The sequence below is a fragment of the Phoxinus phoxinus genome (assembly GCF_949152265.1).
Source record: "Phoxinus phoxinus genome assembly, chromosome: 18".
In the NCBI taxonomy this organism is placed as follows: Eukaryota; Metazoa; Chordata; class Actinopteri; order Cypriniformes; family Leuciscidae; genus Phoxinus; species Phoxinus phoxinus.
In genome coordinates this window covers 2,739,722-2,757,453 of record NC_136893.1, presented here as the reverse complement: position 1 = coordinate 2,757,453, position 17,732 = coordinate 2,739,722, and the positions used below count along the sequence as shown (strand labels likewise).

The following is a 17,732-nucleotide window of genomic DNA, read 5'->3' as shown; positions in this document are numbered from 1 at the left end:
TGGGTAGAGACACACACATGACACCCGATGGAAACCCGTCGCGCGGCCGCACAGGTGCTCGTGCTCGCGCATCTCTCGTGGATTTAAAGGGATTTTGAACAGCTTAAGGACGTTAGTATATTCCTATACTCAATTATTACGCGTTGCAGGTTAAAAATAATGTGGATAAATATTCCTTTGAAGGGTTTATGCCGCCCTGATCGACGGCGCTGTTGAAATAACAGGGATGATGTTGGTCTTAAAGGGACAGTTCACCTAAAATAAAAATACTGGTATTATTTACTACTCACCCCCATGACGTTACAAACCCCTTGCGTTTTCTTTCTTCTGTGTAACACGAAAGCAGAAAATTAGCCGAATGTCATGGGTGGATGAGGACTGGAGCTGTCAAGGGCAAAAAGGACGGAAAAACACCAGTAAATTAATCTATATATATATTTTAAATCTAACGATTGCCGTACTAATAGCTTTGTGTGAGCAACAGACTGAATTTTACATTATATCCTGCCATAGTTCTCAAATGTTTCCACGTAAATTATATCTTTAATTTTGGGTGTACTGTTTCTTTAATGTGAATGCCTTGGGGATTGTGAGGTCAGATATGTTTCCAAATGGATGGGGAACACAAGAACTCCCCGGTGAGGGATATTGGCATAATTAGATAGTTGTGGTACAAGCTCTTGATCTGGAGATTTAAAACCGTTTTGACGTTTTTGCAGCGGTGTTGAGAGGATATAGAAACGCTTAGCTGTATTGAGAATGACATCTCATTTTGTGTTTTTCTCACTTCATGAGTGACAAAGAGGCATCTTACAAACACATTTAGTTCTAATAAAAGTACACTGTGCATCAAATCAATAATAAAAGCACTGTGAAGCTTCCCGAACAGCATTAAATGCTGAAACTCCCATTGCAAAGACACGGTTATGATATTACAGGCTCTGGTAATGTAGTTCCAGAATGACAAATGGCAGCGGAACTGCGTTCTTGACGAGGCTGTGACATCATAATGGAGCTGTATGGTGTCCATGGTAACGGTGGAACTCTGGAGTTGTTTATGTCCTTGGTAACCGCTCCGTCGATTGAGTTAATCAATGCTTGCTCACGGACTCACACGTGCACTTTTAAAAGCATTCGGTCACGTTTGCAGGCTTGAAAGCTTTGGGGTCAAAGCGAGGTTGGGTTTTCTTGACCTCTGTGCACATGCATTCACACATACAAAGAAAGACCAGCCATCGTAAGTTCATTAAATTTGGCCTGAAAGGAGTCGTTACCCCATTAGTATTCACACATTACACCTGTCAGCACCCACCTCACTCTCGTCAACCAATTAGCATGTTTTGTATTTATATATATAGGCATATATATCATTGTTTACATCATTAGGACAACATTCGGTCAAATTTTCATAATTTCGAAATTTCTGAATTTTTCATATATACACTAGTGGGCATAATTGATGTCCAGTCTAGGAAAATTGACATCTTCACCCTTAAATATGATTACATTTGAACTTGTAATCATATTGCGTAGTTGTGCTTGCAGTAATTTGTCATATTTGTGATAATAATAGTATTTGTGCGACATTTTTTGTCCAGGCTGTTATACAAAGAAATGAACACGTATGCAAAAACAAGAGAGAATCAACCAAATATTAATAACTGATTATGCTGTGGTCGATGTATGCTTTGTTTTTCTATATGCATAGTCAAATCGAATAAGTTGCTGTAGTTATAGCCAAATCATTTTGACAGATAAATACCTTGACCAAGTTATAAATATAAAATATTTAAAAATATTTTCCTCATATTTTGATGGTTTTATAAATTGTAGGGTCATTTAAAATAAATATCACTTTTGTCCACTACTGTAAATTTTAAAAAACTATTTTTGTCATCATATTCATACATGCATTAGGGCTGGGCGATGTATAGAATATTCACAATATATTATATTAGCAATGGAAAACATTCATAATATTGCAATAATTGTAATGCATTTATTTTGCTGTTGAAGGTGCAGTGTGTAAAATGTATGAGGATCTATTTATCAGAAATGCATTATAATATACATAACTATGTTTTGAGTGGTGTACAAAGACCTTACAGAATGAACCGTTATGTTTTTATTACCTTAGAACGAGTCATTTCTATCTACATAAACCATGGGTCCCCTTACACGTTAAGTCGCCATTTTGCGCCGCCATGTTTCTACAGTGGCCCTAAACGGGCAAACTTCTCTACAGAGCGCGTTGCTTGACTGGCTACTCTCTGCTGTCTCAGACGACATGTTTGTCCTGTTTTGGCCACCGTAGCTTATTCGAAAGGGAGGTGGGCTCGCCCCTCGGTTGCAAATTGGTTGCTAGATCTACACTAAAATCTACACACTGCACCTTTAAGTTTCTAAAACGTGACATATATATATATTTTTTTTTTTGTTTGTTGTAAAAATAGATACAAATATTGCTTTTTTATTGTTGTTATATTGGTGCAGTTAAACAAATACCATAAATGAAAATGATATAATTCATGTTAATTTAGTGGGGAAAAAAAAATTGGATAAATGTAACAAGATTTCTACTGTATTTGGCTTGCATTGAACATATTGGGCCCTATCTTGCACCCAGCGCAATTGACTTTGTACACCGACGCATGTATTCTGCACCCGCGCACAGCGGACTCTTCCCTCCACAGACGCACGTCGGTAAATTAGGGAATGAACTTGCGCTCGCGGGGGCGGTTCGGCACAAAACTTCCCTGGTGATATTTTCCGGTTTAGAAAGCAATTGCGCCACTGACCAGGAAAAAAACAGTCTAAAGACAGCGGCGTGTTGCGTGTTAGTGATATGGTATTTTAAGGGCGCGTGCTTGGCCATAATGTAGCGTGTTAACGCGCATCCACTTTGATTCTCTAATATAAACAGACGCAGCAGTTTTAATTTTTGCAAATCATACATTATTACAGGGAAAAATATTAACACACGAGGGAAATCATTGTTGTGTCCGTGAAGATGTGGAAAAGATCTAGGCTATAGGCTACACATTTACCCAAATTATACGCCTGTTTAACCGAAGATAATTTGTGTGTGTTTCTCCATCATCCCCAATGTCACTTCTCTGTGTTTTACGGCCTGACGAGAGCGTCGGACTCCTCGGCTGTGAACCGCTCCTGGCATGCGCCGGTACACCCACCGTTATAATAGCGATCCGCCGTTATAATAGCAATCCGCCGTGGAACAAGCGCGCCGGCTCTTAAAGGGAATGTGAGAGGACGCTCTGATTGGTTTATTTCACGTTACGGCCAAACCACACCTATGAGTAATGAAGCGACTTCAGACACACACATTTTAGATTTGCGTCGGGCGCAAGAGTCGTTTATCCCGCTGGTATAATAGCAACAGCGCCGGGATCCGCCCACAAAGTTACTTGCGCTTTGACACTTGCGTTTCAGAGCGTTACAATAGGGCCTATTGACTAGTAGTTCAAACATGGAGCTGTGTTTGTGTATTGACAAAAGGGCAAATATAACTCTTTGCGACTGTATTTCCCAGAGAGAGAGAGAGAGAGAGAGAGAGAGAGAGGATCCGTGTAATTCCCGACTAGTGTCCTAATCTTATTTTAGGCTTTGAGCCACGAGTGAGTCTCTCAGGAATGTCCCGTCGCCGGCGTCAGACTCTCTGTCTTCTGGCTTGAGTCTTTAAATGCAGGAGGAGCTTCACGTGTGTCAGTGAACGACCACAGATTATTATTATTATTATTATTATTATATGCAAGTCTTAGTAGGAAAAGACCTGTAATAATGATCCATATTGAGAAAAACACCCACACAGTCTCAATAAATCTCACTTAATGCTTTTGTCCTTAAAGGAATAGTTCACTTAAAAAAGAAAATTCTGTCATTTACTTTTTTTTTCAAACCTGTACGAGTTTCTTTCTTCTGCTGAACACAAAAGAAGATATTTTGAAGAATGTTGGTAACCAGACTGACATTTCCATAGTAGGAAAAATAATACTATAGGGAAGTCAATGGGGTCCATCAACTGTGGTTATCAACATTCTTCAAAATATCTTCTTTTGTGCTCAGCAGGAGAAAGATATTCGTACAACTTTGAAACCAACTTGAGGGAGAGTAAATTAATTTTTAAGTGAAAGATTCCTTTAATGTCAGTCGCAGTCTAAATTCATCTATATTAATCTCTCTCTGTATTCAGCATCACAGTGAGCAACTGTAGCAGTGGTTGCTAGGGCATTGCTCCGCGGTTGTTAAGGTTTTCCAGGGTGTTCGGAGTGGTTGCTAGGTCATTGCTCTTTGGTTGTTAAGGTCTTCCAGGTGGTTGCTAGGGTGTTCAGGGTGGTTGCTAGGGGCATTGCTAATGCAATTGCTTAGGTCTTCTTCTGGGTGGTTGCTAAGGTGTTTAGAGTTTAAGCATGTTGCTATTAAGTTAATAAGATCATCTGGGTGGTTGCTAAGGTGTTCAGAGTGGTTGCTAGGGCATTGCTAATGCAATTGCTAAGGTTGTCTTCCGGTTGGTTGTTAAGGTGTTTAGTGTTAAGCATGTTGCTATGAAATTAATATGATCGTTTAGGTGGTTGCTAGGGTGTTTAAGTGGTTGCTACTAGGACATCAATATGTATTTGCTAAGGTGTCTAGATTGTTTTAAGCATGTTGCTATGATGAAGATCTGGGTGGTTGCTAGGGCCTTGCTATGCAGTTACTAATGTCATCTTCTGAGTGGTTGCCAGGGTGTTTTGGATGGTTGCTAGGGCATTGCCATGCCATGCAGTTGTTAATATGGTTGTTACTAGGGTGTTCTGAATGGTTACTTGGGCACTGATATGCTAAGGTGTTCAGAATGTTTTAAACCGTTGCTTGGGCGTTGCTATGTGGTTGTTAAGGCCTTCTGAATGGTTTCTAAGGCCTTGTAGGTGTCTGTCACACTGTCACAGCTTTCCCTTGTAATCAGTCAATCTAAGTCTGAGAGACTGTCCAGCATCATCCACATACATCACTTCCTGTCACGTATTTAATCAGGCATCACCTAATACAGTGCAGATGCGTTTAATTCTGTCATGTCCATTTCATGTCTAGTGAGATGGTCTCATTATTTCCTGTATAGATTCTACTATCGACCTCTGACCCTGTTGTCATAACAGCAGGCTCGAGTTACCGTGCATGAGGCCCGTTTATCTGTTAATGATAACGAATGTATAGGGACGAGCGATCTGCTGTCTGCCACACACAGATCACATTACCTCATATTTAATTAAAACGCCCCTATTTATAGCATCTGCCACCACAGTCCACTGGTGGAGCGTCCCACTGATCTGAGACCAGAGTTTCTCATGTGTGCTGAAGATCAATAATTTTTTTAAACATGTTTTTTTTTTAAACAAACATTTAAATTAGAGATTAGAGACCGATAATCGGTATTGGCCGATAAAAGCAATTATTTTCACTATCGACCATCGGCATCAACACAAGTGACGTCACTCTTCAGATCAGCGAACCTTCATCTGTACCGCCTCTTTACGACTGTTTGCCCGTGTGTGTGTGTGTGGATCAAGTGTCTTGAAAAGTGAAGATGAAGCATTTTGATCGCCCCCTGGTGGCTGGTTGCAGTATAGTTCATAAACCCCACCCTCTCCATGTACCGTATTTTCTGGACTATAAGTCGCACTTTTTTCATAGTTTGGCTGGTCCTGCAACTTATAGTCAGGAGCGACTTATATATAAAAATGAATTCATACTGACTGAGATGAACCAAGAGAAAACATTACCGTCTACAGCCGCGAGAGGGCGCTCTAGTTAGCGGAGTTGTTCAGAAGCGACACCGAGGAAGAACTCGATGGATTCAGTGTTGAGGAATGAGATCGGGAGCTTGGTGAACTTGCTGACCAGTAACTTGTTGGACTCTTAGCATATTCAGCCTCTCAGGTATATGTTCTATATGCTATTGTGGAGCTGAATAACTGTTAATGTGTTACGCTAACACACCGGACACTATTCAGCTGTTGTTCTGTGTGCTGTTGTGCAGCTGAACAACCTTTCCAGATTAAATGTCTGTTCTTGGTCTTGGATTTTGTGAAATAAATTCGACTTATAGTCCAGTGCGACTTATATATATTTATTTCCTCTTTGTGAAGCAATTTTTGACTCATGCGACTTATACTCCAGTGCGACTTGTAGTCCGGAAAATATGGTAATCGAATGGGATGCAAGCCAAAATAAAAATCCAATTATGCTTCGAATAATTTTTTTTACGAAGATGATTTGTCATTTTAAGCAGTTCTTATCTGACGTTTGTTCAAGTGTTCATTTTTTCCAATCAGTTTGATTTTAGTTTTTAATTATTTGTGGGCAGAACTAGCGTCAATTTCATTGACAACCTTTTCTCCATAACTAAGACGAGATGTTAACGAGACGACACCGCCATAACACGATAACTGTGACTATAATCAACATGCAATCCCGCTGACGAAAGAAGACGAGACTAAAATGTTGTTCAAAAATTGAATGTAACTCGACACCCGTGCCTCATCTAAAGTATACGCGGTTCTATGAATATGCAAATGAGCCCCGCTTCCACTCACTCACTCACTCAGAGATCCACTGGTGGACAATCACACGTTGATCTGATTGGTTACAAGGTAGTTTGTGACGTCAGAAACACCAGCGATTTCAAACCGTGTTTTTGAGACTGTCTTTGGTTCACTGCCGTTTTAAGCAGAAAATACACTTATGAATTTGACTTAAAACGCATTAAAAACACCACATAGATGCATAAACAACATTAAAAGCTTGATTTTCACCACAGGGGACTTTTAAATGAAAGTGTCATTCAGTCGGTCTGTGTTCCTTCACGAGCTGTTTACTGCCATCAAACCTCAGTGATGAACTGTCATAAATCTAAACATGAATCTCGACTGTATTTACAATTGTGTAAAAAAAAGTCATTTTTTTGCTGTTGTTTTAATAGAAAAACATTAGGGGTGTAACGATACCATCATGTCACTATTCGATACATATTACGATACTGAACTCAAGATACGATATTATTGCGATACTCCAAGATACATGATAAAAGTTTAAAGGCCGTGTTGCAGGTAAAATTTTTCAACGAATTTGTGCAATTTGCTTGTTGGTAATGAACATTTAAACTGTTATCAATTGTATTTTATGTTGTTGGGTATCACAAAACGGAATATAATACGAAAAAGTAGGTACTATCTTACAGCGCCAACGATTCTCCTTTCCGCCACAATGCATTCCATGACGTCACCTTGGGGAGAGAGTTTACCAAAGCCCGCCGTGAGAGCGACTAAAGAGACGAGTAGTAGACGAGAGTATTCAGATAACGCAGATTATAGAACATGATCATTGTCTATACAACACATCTATAGTCACCTATAACTGTTTAAGTTGGTTCATAAGACTTCGTGAAAAAAGTAAACAAACAATTAACATAGGCTACTCGTGCGTGCTGGCTTGAAGGGGACCATGATCCTGCCTGAGATGTGTCGTGTGTATGCTATCTTCAGCACAAACGGATTCAGGCAGCGTGCATTCAGCATTCAGTCACATCTGGTCGCGGGGTGAGTTCCTCGACTTACTGCCCTACAGCACAAGCTTTCCAGCGCAGTTTCCACGGGACGGCACCGCCCGCACAAGCACCTGCCAAACACCGCGACAGACGCGCGGCGGCTACGTTTGCAACAACATTTTCACCGGAGGAAGAGAAACGCTTAGAAATGCCCATATAGCCAGCACGATGCCTTCTATTTCTAGATGACAAAGACAAAGTTTACCAGTACTATGACAAAGGTTACCGGTAACGTTACTTATCTGAACTAACGTTATCTGAACTGATCACCGCCACTATAAAGAAAAGTTTATTTTTCAGTCGGTGCTATTCAATGACAGTAAAAAAAAAAAGTGTCGTTATCTCATTGCTGCGTTGCTAAATGATAGCAACTCACCAGGACACTTCACCAACTCTCCACTCATTCTCCTCGGACCATGCATTTCATCGGCTTTGACGGCCATCAGGCTACCTTTCCTCCACGTCTCCCCAACGTGACGTCATCACCGAATTGCGTGAAAAAACCCGTTAATACCAAAAACGTAAAAAACTGGTATTTAAGACCATTTTTGAGACATTTTAAAAATGATATACATATCTTGAGTGATTTATGTACCCATTAATCGACAGTGGTGGTTAACCTGCAACATGGCCTTTAACAAAAAATGTACTGTTGATTAAAATGCTAAATTTGGTTTTACATTGTGTGTGTAAATGAATAGTGTTGGTCTTAGAGCTGGAAACCCAAAGCACAGGACAATAGAGACGCCAGAATAACAATATTCATGATTCTGAAGATGAAAATACTAGGGCTGTCAAAAGATTAATCGTGATTAATCACATCCAAAATAAAAGTTTGTGTTTACATAATATATGTGTGTATACTGTGTAGAATTATTAAATACACACACATTCATGTATATATTTAAGGAATAATTGCAATTATATACTGTATATACATTTATATAATTTATATTATATATAAATATTTTATATATAAATATAACCAATTTTTCTTAAATATATACATGATTGTGTGTGTTTTTATATATATAAATAATTATACACAGTTCACACACATATATTATGTAAACACAAACTTTTATTTTGGATGCGATAAATCGCGATTAATCTTTTGACTGAAAATACTGAATTATTTTAGACGAATATGCTTGATCTGTCACTGACTACTAGATATATTTACAATAATGTATTCCACTTTTTACTGGTAACATCAGACATTTGGCATTATCAGGACCCACAAATATTCTCCCATTGCATTATTATACATTATATTCAACATCATATAGTAGTTTAATGTAAGACTGGCACTAAAACTCTAAAAAATTAAAAAATTTCCTCACATCAGTCATTTTTAATTATCCACGATAAATATTGATGCATTTTTGTATTGCGATATATTGTGACCTGAAATGATCTCGCACCTGGTACACAAATATATTAAAATAATGACGTAAATCATAATAGGCTGTTACATGCGTGGGTGCGGGGACGCGGCCGATAATTTTGTATAATTTATGATGTTGATATATCGCATCACGATAGTGTCGTGGGTAAGTGTGCCATCATATAACGTTATAGACCCGAGTTCGTGTCCCAGCTAGAGGAACTTTAGTGGTTTTGTCCCCCTTCTCTCTCGCGAAGCTCTCTCCATCTCGAAAACGCCACACCGATATTTATCCTTGTTTTATTCCTCCGTTTGTCACAAATTCTGCGTGTATCCCCATATGGACGCTTACGTTTTGTTGGCACTTCAATACTCGCCAAAGAGTAATCGTGATCCATGATGTACACAACAGCTATAACCACCACTTCCGCGTTTGTCCACGTGATATTGCGGAAACCAAGGATAGTGCGGATATTGCGTCACTGACAGGCGACATTTTTTTCCGGGACGGACAATTATTTAAAATTGAAATTTCTCTGAAATTAAAAATCTTTGGAGACTTTTGGGATATTATAAGTACATAACTGCTGGAAATATATCACACTGTCCAGGTGATTTTTGGATCTTTTATTACAAAATTCTTACATATTGTATCTTTAATGTAGTTTGGAATTATTGGATTATTAGGAATTACAATTTTTGAGAGAAGTTTCTTGTTTTACCAGTATGACAAATAGCCTATAATAAATCAGGAAACTATATTTACTTGAATAAATCATGCGTATGAGTCAACATTATCTCAATTTGTGCTTATAGGTGAAAAAGTGCAATAATTCTGATGAAGTGTAAAAAACATTGCAATTATAATTTTGAGTAAAATAATTGTTATCATCAATTTAAACATTATGAAGCATGATGAAAATGTGAATGTTTATGTGACTAATAAAACTAAACATGCCTAAATATGATAAAAACTCAAAAGTTGCTACTGTGGCTCCACCTCACGATCACTACGGCTCAGACTCGGGCTTCAAATGACGTAACCGGTGCAAGATCTTATCAGTTATTTGTGGGATATCTTGGCTTGATTTCTCTATAGTGGGAAGAAGTGAGTGCCTGTGTCCACCGCCCTCTGCTCTCCGTAATCTTCCTCTCGCGTCTGTCTGTCTCGGCCGGGCCGTGTGGACACAGACACACCATTCATGCACTGATAAGATCCACACGTGCAGCGCTGACCCCGAAGCAGAACCAGCAGGGGGTGCGGGTCCAGTTTAACCACAGCCATTACAGCGCTGATGGAGAACCAGTAAAGCCTGACCCAGTGTTTGCAACCAACGTCCAGCATCTGCTTCTAGATTCAAATATTAGACAAATATTGGAGATTGCTTGTTTGTTTGTTTGTTTGTTTGCCTTTGGCTTGCTTAGTTGGGGACATTTAATTTAATATTCAACAATAATATTGATCTGCCTGCATTGACAGCATTATACACATGAAACTGGAAAAATTTGAATATGGTGCAAAAGTTCATTTATTTCAGTAATTCAACTTAAAAGGTAAAACTAATATATTATATAGACTCATTACATGCAAAGTGAGATATTTCAAGCCTTTATTTTTTTTTATTTTGATGATTATGGCTTACAGCTTATGAAAAGAAAGAACTGAAAACCTTTCTTTTTAGAAAAGCGTATTTTAAAGTATTTTTAAGTGTCTGCGTATTTGTTTTTGTTTTTATTTCGTTTTTATTTATTTTTTTGATTCTTGTAGCACTTTGAGATTTGATGTCAAATGTATAGTGCATCATAAATAAAATTCATCATCATAATCAAAACCCCAAATTCAAAATTAGAATATTGTGAAAAGGTTTTCATAAGCTGTAAACCATAATCATCAAAACTATAACAAATAAATACTTTGCATGTTATGAGTCTATATGATATATTAGTTTCACCTTTTAAGTTGAATTACTGAAATAAATGAATTTTTGTTTCACCTGTAAATTAACAAAATTAATAACTTTTTTTTATACAACAAAATAAACCATAACTGAACTTACTTAATCTGGACTGTGATGCTATTTTCTTCTAGAAACAAACTTTGTTGCATTATTTTCCTGTTATCACTGTGAAGCTGCTTTGAAACATTCTGTATTGTAAATAGCGATATATAATACAGTGACTGGACTCGAACATGTCAGTTACCGAGAAGAAAATCACCAGAAGATGATGCAGCAAAGCTTTGTTGCTGTAATGCATGTTCAGAATAGCTGACCCGGGGTCAGGTCTTTGTGTAAACACCATTTAATTAAACTCTGTGTATGTATGTGTGCTTAAGGTACTAAAGTTTCCATATTCTGTCCTCCATTTGAACAAGAACAAAAAAACACATTTAAATGGTTTTAAAAATATCAGATCAATCATGACTGTGGGAATCCCATAGATAGACTGTATAAAACCATGGACGTAGTGTGCGTGACGTCACCCGTAGTGTTTGTGAAGAGCATTTTTGAAGCCCAAAAGTGTGTGGAGCCGACCGTCGCCATCTTGGCCGCGCGTCACTCCCGGATAACCGAAAATTGGCAACAAGTCGGTATTAGCTGAGGTCACATGACGCTAACAGACAGCAGACAAACAGCAAGTAGTGGCATCAACGGCAATCCATCTGTCACTCAAGTGGCCACGCCCTTAATTATGCAGAACTTTAAGGCTTAATATAATTTACATGGGTGATTAATAAAAAACTTCACCCCCCTCACAGTCGTCATGAAGGGCAAGATTCGCTATATAGACCAAAACCACTTCTTGCACCAGACTGTAAACACATTTTTTTCAGCTGTAAAGTTGGGCAGTTTAACATGGGGGTCTATGGGATTGACTCTCTTTTGGAACCTGTCTCTAGTGGCCAGTCGATGAATTGCAGTTTAAGTCACTAGACAAAAAAAAGTCACTTGGCGAATCCTAGACAAATCTGTTGATAGATTTTGTTCTGTTGCCTTTAAATGAGAGGAGACTTTATACAGAGATGATTGTCAGTAGTCATTAAGTGCTCACCACACACACACACACACACACACACACACACACACACACACACACACACACACACACACACACACACACACACACACACTGCTCTTATTAGAGTGTCTTCTGCAAATGTGTTTGAGTGGTGTTGGATGCACCACATGTAGATCTGCAATGTAAGAGTCACCCAGAGGCAGTTCTGCCTATACGTTCTTCTTCTTAGGCTTATTCCAGCCTCGCGGCAACACTTCCCAGCCCATAAATCCCTTAGAAAGTGTCAGACCCCGGGCATGAGACGGCTGATCACGTCACACATGGCTGCTGTTTTATTACGGGTCGGGAAGACCCCACTGGAGCGATGACAGAGGGAGTTACACCGGACCCTTTATGGATCTGTGTGTGGACTTAATCAGAATCTACCAAAGAAAGGGTTTGGCTTTAATATATCGGCCAAATTTTCTTATCGGGCCGATAACATTAAAAAATTAACCGATATCGGCCGATACTGATATGGTGAAGCCATGAACAAATCAACCAGCTGCGAGGTGAATCACAAGAGTACAAACTTTGATTTGATATAGTTATGGATTAGGGATGCACAATATATCGGCCACCATATCGGTATCGGCCGATATCGGTTCATTTTTTATGTTATTGGCCCGATAAGAAAATTTGGCCAATATAATAAAGCCGATAAATAATGTATTTTTCCTTCAGCTGAGACACTTCAGATGCGCACTGTTCCACATGATGGGTTTAAACAGCTTGAAATATGATGAAAAAGGCAACATATGCAGCACAAATCTGTCATATCGGCTACATAAAATTATAATGAGAACATTTGAATTGTGTGTTTGAGACGTGGATTTTAATGGTGAGTCTTTTGTTTTTGTTATCAGGCTCTCAAAAATTATATAAAAATTTGGATTTAGATTTATCGGCCAATATATCGGTTATCGGCTTTCAAATATAAAGAATTATCGGTTATCGTATTTGCCGAAATGTTCATATCGGTGCATGGATAGATGGTAGATAGTTAGAACTTAGAAACAATATATTTTGCAGTATATGAATACTAATATTTAATTATTCTGAGATCATAGGGAGACTGTGCTTCATAGGAGTGGACAGGCGGTTTTGCCGCAATTTTGTTGTCGCAATTCTCTGATTGGAGGACCGTTCTTTGCAGAATCATGGGTAATGTAGTTTATGACGGCTTCCTTCAACAGAAGCATACAGGGCTCAACGCTACGCTTTTTATTTTTTATTTTACTGTGGTTCACATTTTTACTTGTCCTGTCAAACTTTTCACTGGCCTCACCACAAAAAAAGTAATAAATAAATAAAATAAATTCGATTTTGACACCAAAAACTACTAGCCTAACTCCTATAAACAAACATGAACAAACCACTAACCATAATTATTCAACTTTGGCTAAACTTCTTTTCTAAGCAATTGGCTTTGGATGATAAAATAGCCCCAAAAAAATCCCATAGACTTGCATTGATGGAGGGATCCAAGCCGTATCTACTGACCAGAAACCAGTTGCATTGACTAGGCCACTATGTGTCTTAAGAACTAGTTTTAGCAATTTTTCAATTAGACCAATCTACAATTTTTTTCGTAACTGACTTAAAAAAGTTAGGAGCAGTCTTGATGAAAAAAAAACTAGATGACTAACTTTTAAGACTAGTCTAAGCATTTTATGCTAGGCATGCACTGATATGACCATTTTGGCCGATACCGATAATTATATTTGGAAACTGATATATTGGCAGATAAATCGAAATCCATAATTTTTGAGAACCTAATTACAAAAACAAAAGTCTCCCCATTAAAAGCCATGTCCCAAACACACAATTATAATGTTCTCTTGATAATTTCATGTAGCCGATATGACAGTCTTAACTGTTGCATTTTACTGTATTTTCCTTTCTGATTTCAATCATATTTTAAGCAATTCAAACCCATCAGTGTGCATCTGAAGTGTCTCACTGAATCCATTATTTATCGCCTTTAATATATCAGACAATTTTTCTTATCAGGCCGATAACATTAAAATGAGCATATATCGGTCGATACCGATATATATGCAACCACAATATGCAATATGCAACCGCCCTAGCAAGTAACCACATACTAGCACACTAGAAAACCACTCAGGACACCGTAGGGAATGCATAGCAATGCAAATCATAAAATGCAAATTGGTGGACGACTCAAACTGAAGCTGTTGTCTTGAGTCCGAACAGAAATCGGGGGTGAAAAGCAGATTTGCACGGATAGCTTGATGTCTAACTGAACATTCATCCTGCGATGTAGACCTCAGCTTCCTATTGCCAAGAGACTTGTTCAGCTAGTGGAAACCTAACTCGGCTAATACCATTACCAGATCAGCAGCGCTGAGATAAGAGACTCATTTCAACGGCAGCTTCAGCGCGAAACGCAGGAGATTGATGTATTAGCCCTGCGGTTGGCATGACAACAGCGGCCTGTGGATGGAATAGAAGATTGTTGCTAAATTGTTCCATCTGCTCCGTTCTCCAGTTGTAGTTGCCCGGGGATTCGTCTTCTATTATTTGATAGATGAACTCCTATAGATTCCTCTTGATGAAACTGTTATCATATCAAGTCCGCAGAAAACCAGTGTCCCGGTTTAACTTCATTATTATTTGTAATATTAAAAATTATAAAATGTTATGCATTTACAAATATGTATAAATATGTATGTATTTATTTATGCATACATATGTATTATTGATTTAATAAATATTACATTAAAGAAAATGTGTGTGTATATATGTGTATATATATATATATATATATATATATATATATATATATATATAATAAATTGTATATACAATTTGAACATACACGTGAAACTCGAAAAATTATAATATGGTGCAAAAGTTCATTTATTTCAGTAATTCAACTTAAAAGGTGAAACTAATATATCATATAGACTCATTACATGCAAAGTGAGATATTTCAAGACTTTATTTATTAGAATTTTGATGATTATGGCTTACAGCTTATGAAAACCTTTTCACAATATTCTAATTTTGAATTTGGGGTTTTTATAAGCTGTAAGCCATAATCATCAAAATGATAATAAATAAAGTCTTGAAATATCTCACTTTGCTTGTAATGAGTCTATATGATATATTAGTTTCACATTTTAAGTTGAATTACTGAAATAAATGACCTTTTGCACCATATTATAATTTTTCGAGTTTCACGTGTATGTGTGTGTGTGTGTGTGTATATATATATACATATGTAAAGTTTATATATAAAGTATTAGCTTACAAATAATTCTGATGATGTTACTTTATGTATTTGTATATTTATTAGGGGCGTAACAGTGCACTCATGTTACGATTCGGTTACTTACGATACTTTAAACAAAGCCAATATAGTTAAACTGATATGTTTTTATTTTATATTATCATTATTTCTTCTAATACATATGGTAAAAATTTAACAAAAAGTAAACTAATTTAAAGTGAGTTTTATGCCAGTAAATGCCCAAGTAGGATTTAATTTTAATTTGAGTATTGCTGCAGTCTTTTATTTTATTTTATTTTATTTCACCTTTATTTAACCAGGTTAGTCGGTTGAGAACAAGTTCTCATTTGCAACCGCGACCTGGCCAAGATATGGCGGAAAGTGCAAGGCAACAAAGTTACACACAGCATACAAACGTTCAAATACACAATCATACATATAGAGGACATTTAAAATTAATTAGAAGTTAAAAGTAGATTGTTTAAAAATATAAAGTGGCAGTGCGAGAGGAATAGCAGTAGAAATAATTGTATAATCCAAAGACTAAATAGGCTACTAATGTGAAAATAGATTCAGTTGCATATGCGCAAAATACGTTGAGGCTTTGTTAAAGGATAATTCTCGGTATTTAACACCTTGAGTATATATTGTAGTTTGTTTTGGATGAACAAGAGTGGTGGACAACATTTTTTTGACAATGGTTCCTCTCTTACCGAAGTTACACGGTTGTGAAGTGTCTGAAAAAATAGTTCCACTATAGCAAAATAAACGGATTGGAATCATATATTGCGACGATATATTGTTTATAATCATCAACGAACACCACTAACCACTCGGTGAGTTTAACAGTTTTGTAAACGAACATTATTGGCTGTTTTAATGACATTTTCGGACATGCTCATTGACTCCAATGTTAAATGGGTCCATGGCCAATTCTTTTATAGTCAAAAACTCGAGAGAGGAACCATTGTCAAAAAAATGTTGTCCACCACTCTTGTTCATCCAAAACAAACTACAATATAGACTCAAGGTGTTAAATACCGGAATTATCCTTTAAATGTGCTAGAACATTAACAAGGAGAGGGCATCAACATGTACAATGATCTGTCAGTAAGTTGGAGAGTAGCTTTTTAAAAGTAGTGACAGGAACAAGGGATTCGAGTTTGAGAGACTTTTGTAAAGTGTTCCAATCATTTGCAGCTGAAAATTTGAAAGAAAAACGGCCAAATGAGGTTCAAGTTTTTGTAGCAACTAAAGAAATATATTTACTCGAACGCAAATTGCGCGTAGGTTCAGATATGGTTATTAAAGTGCTTAGATAAGATGGTGTTTTACCTAGTAAGGACTTGTAGATTAACTGGAGCCAATGATTTAGGCGTCTGGTGTGTAACGAAGGCCATCCAACTATTGAGTAAAGAGTGCAGTGGTGGGTGTTGTATGGGGCTTTAGTAACCAAGCGAATGGCACTGTGATAGACAACATCCAATTTCTTGAGTAGAGAATTAGACGCAGTTCTATAGACAACATCACTGAAGTCAAGTATTGGGATGACGGTCATTTTCACAAGAGCCTGTTTTGCAGAGAGAGTAAATGAAGCTCTATTTCGAAATAAAAAGCCGATCCTGGACTTGATCTTAGACTGTAGATGTTTTATGCTCAGTCTAACCTCGAGCTCACGGCAGATCTGTCCGTGAACATTCGATGCTTCCCGGCGTCTAGACGGTGTTATAATCTTCACATTCCAGATCCGACCGGCATCAAAGCTCAACACACACTTCTCTTGATCTGTGCGAAACACTTCCAGTAAACACACTCATCGCTACTCAACGCTTCACATCTGTTCCTGCGTTCTGCGCTCGCCAGCCACGGGCGCTTGTACTGACAGATACAGTTAGTCATACCCTCAAATATTCATTAAGACATCTCGCTTGTGATATTTTATCCAGGTTATGTTCAAAAGGAAGAAAAATCTTAAATTGCAATGGCTTAATATTCTTTTTTTTTCTCTAACCCAGACATTTCTTGATAGTTTTCTCATTTTTATTGATTATTGCATCAACACAGCATAGGCCCAATTCGCCTTTGGCTAAGCCACGCCCTAGAATGTAGATTGACCAATCACAGCGCAGCCAAGAACGAGCTCCACAGCGGTCCGACAGTTTTTCACAGCGCTCCATTGACTTTAACACAGGCGTCCCATATTTTTGGTCTCGGCAGGCTATCACGTTGTAGTTTTATCAAAAATACGGTTAAACGTTGTGCCTGGGGCATTTGTAACACAGATACGCGTTTCCCAGAGAGGTTGGAGGCGGGTGTCCGTTTTTTCCCCTTCCCAAAACCGAAGTCAAATCCTGACAAGTGTCGTGTTTGGATTAAACTGTGTGAACGTCCTCAGTCAGCGAAACCCCTCAAGATCAACAACACACTTT

The 17,732-nt window shown here is 37.8% G+C and overlaps 1 protein-coding gene across 2 annotated transcripts in view; it reads left to right on the top strand.

Annotated features, from left to right (window-relative positions):
- Nucleotides 1-17,732, top strand: part of rai2 (retinoic acid induced 2) — a 47,247-nt gene that overhangs the window by 19,920 nt on the left and 9,595 nt on the right. The gene's annotated exons all lie outside the window — the stretch shown is intronic.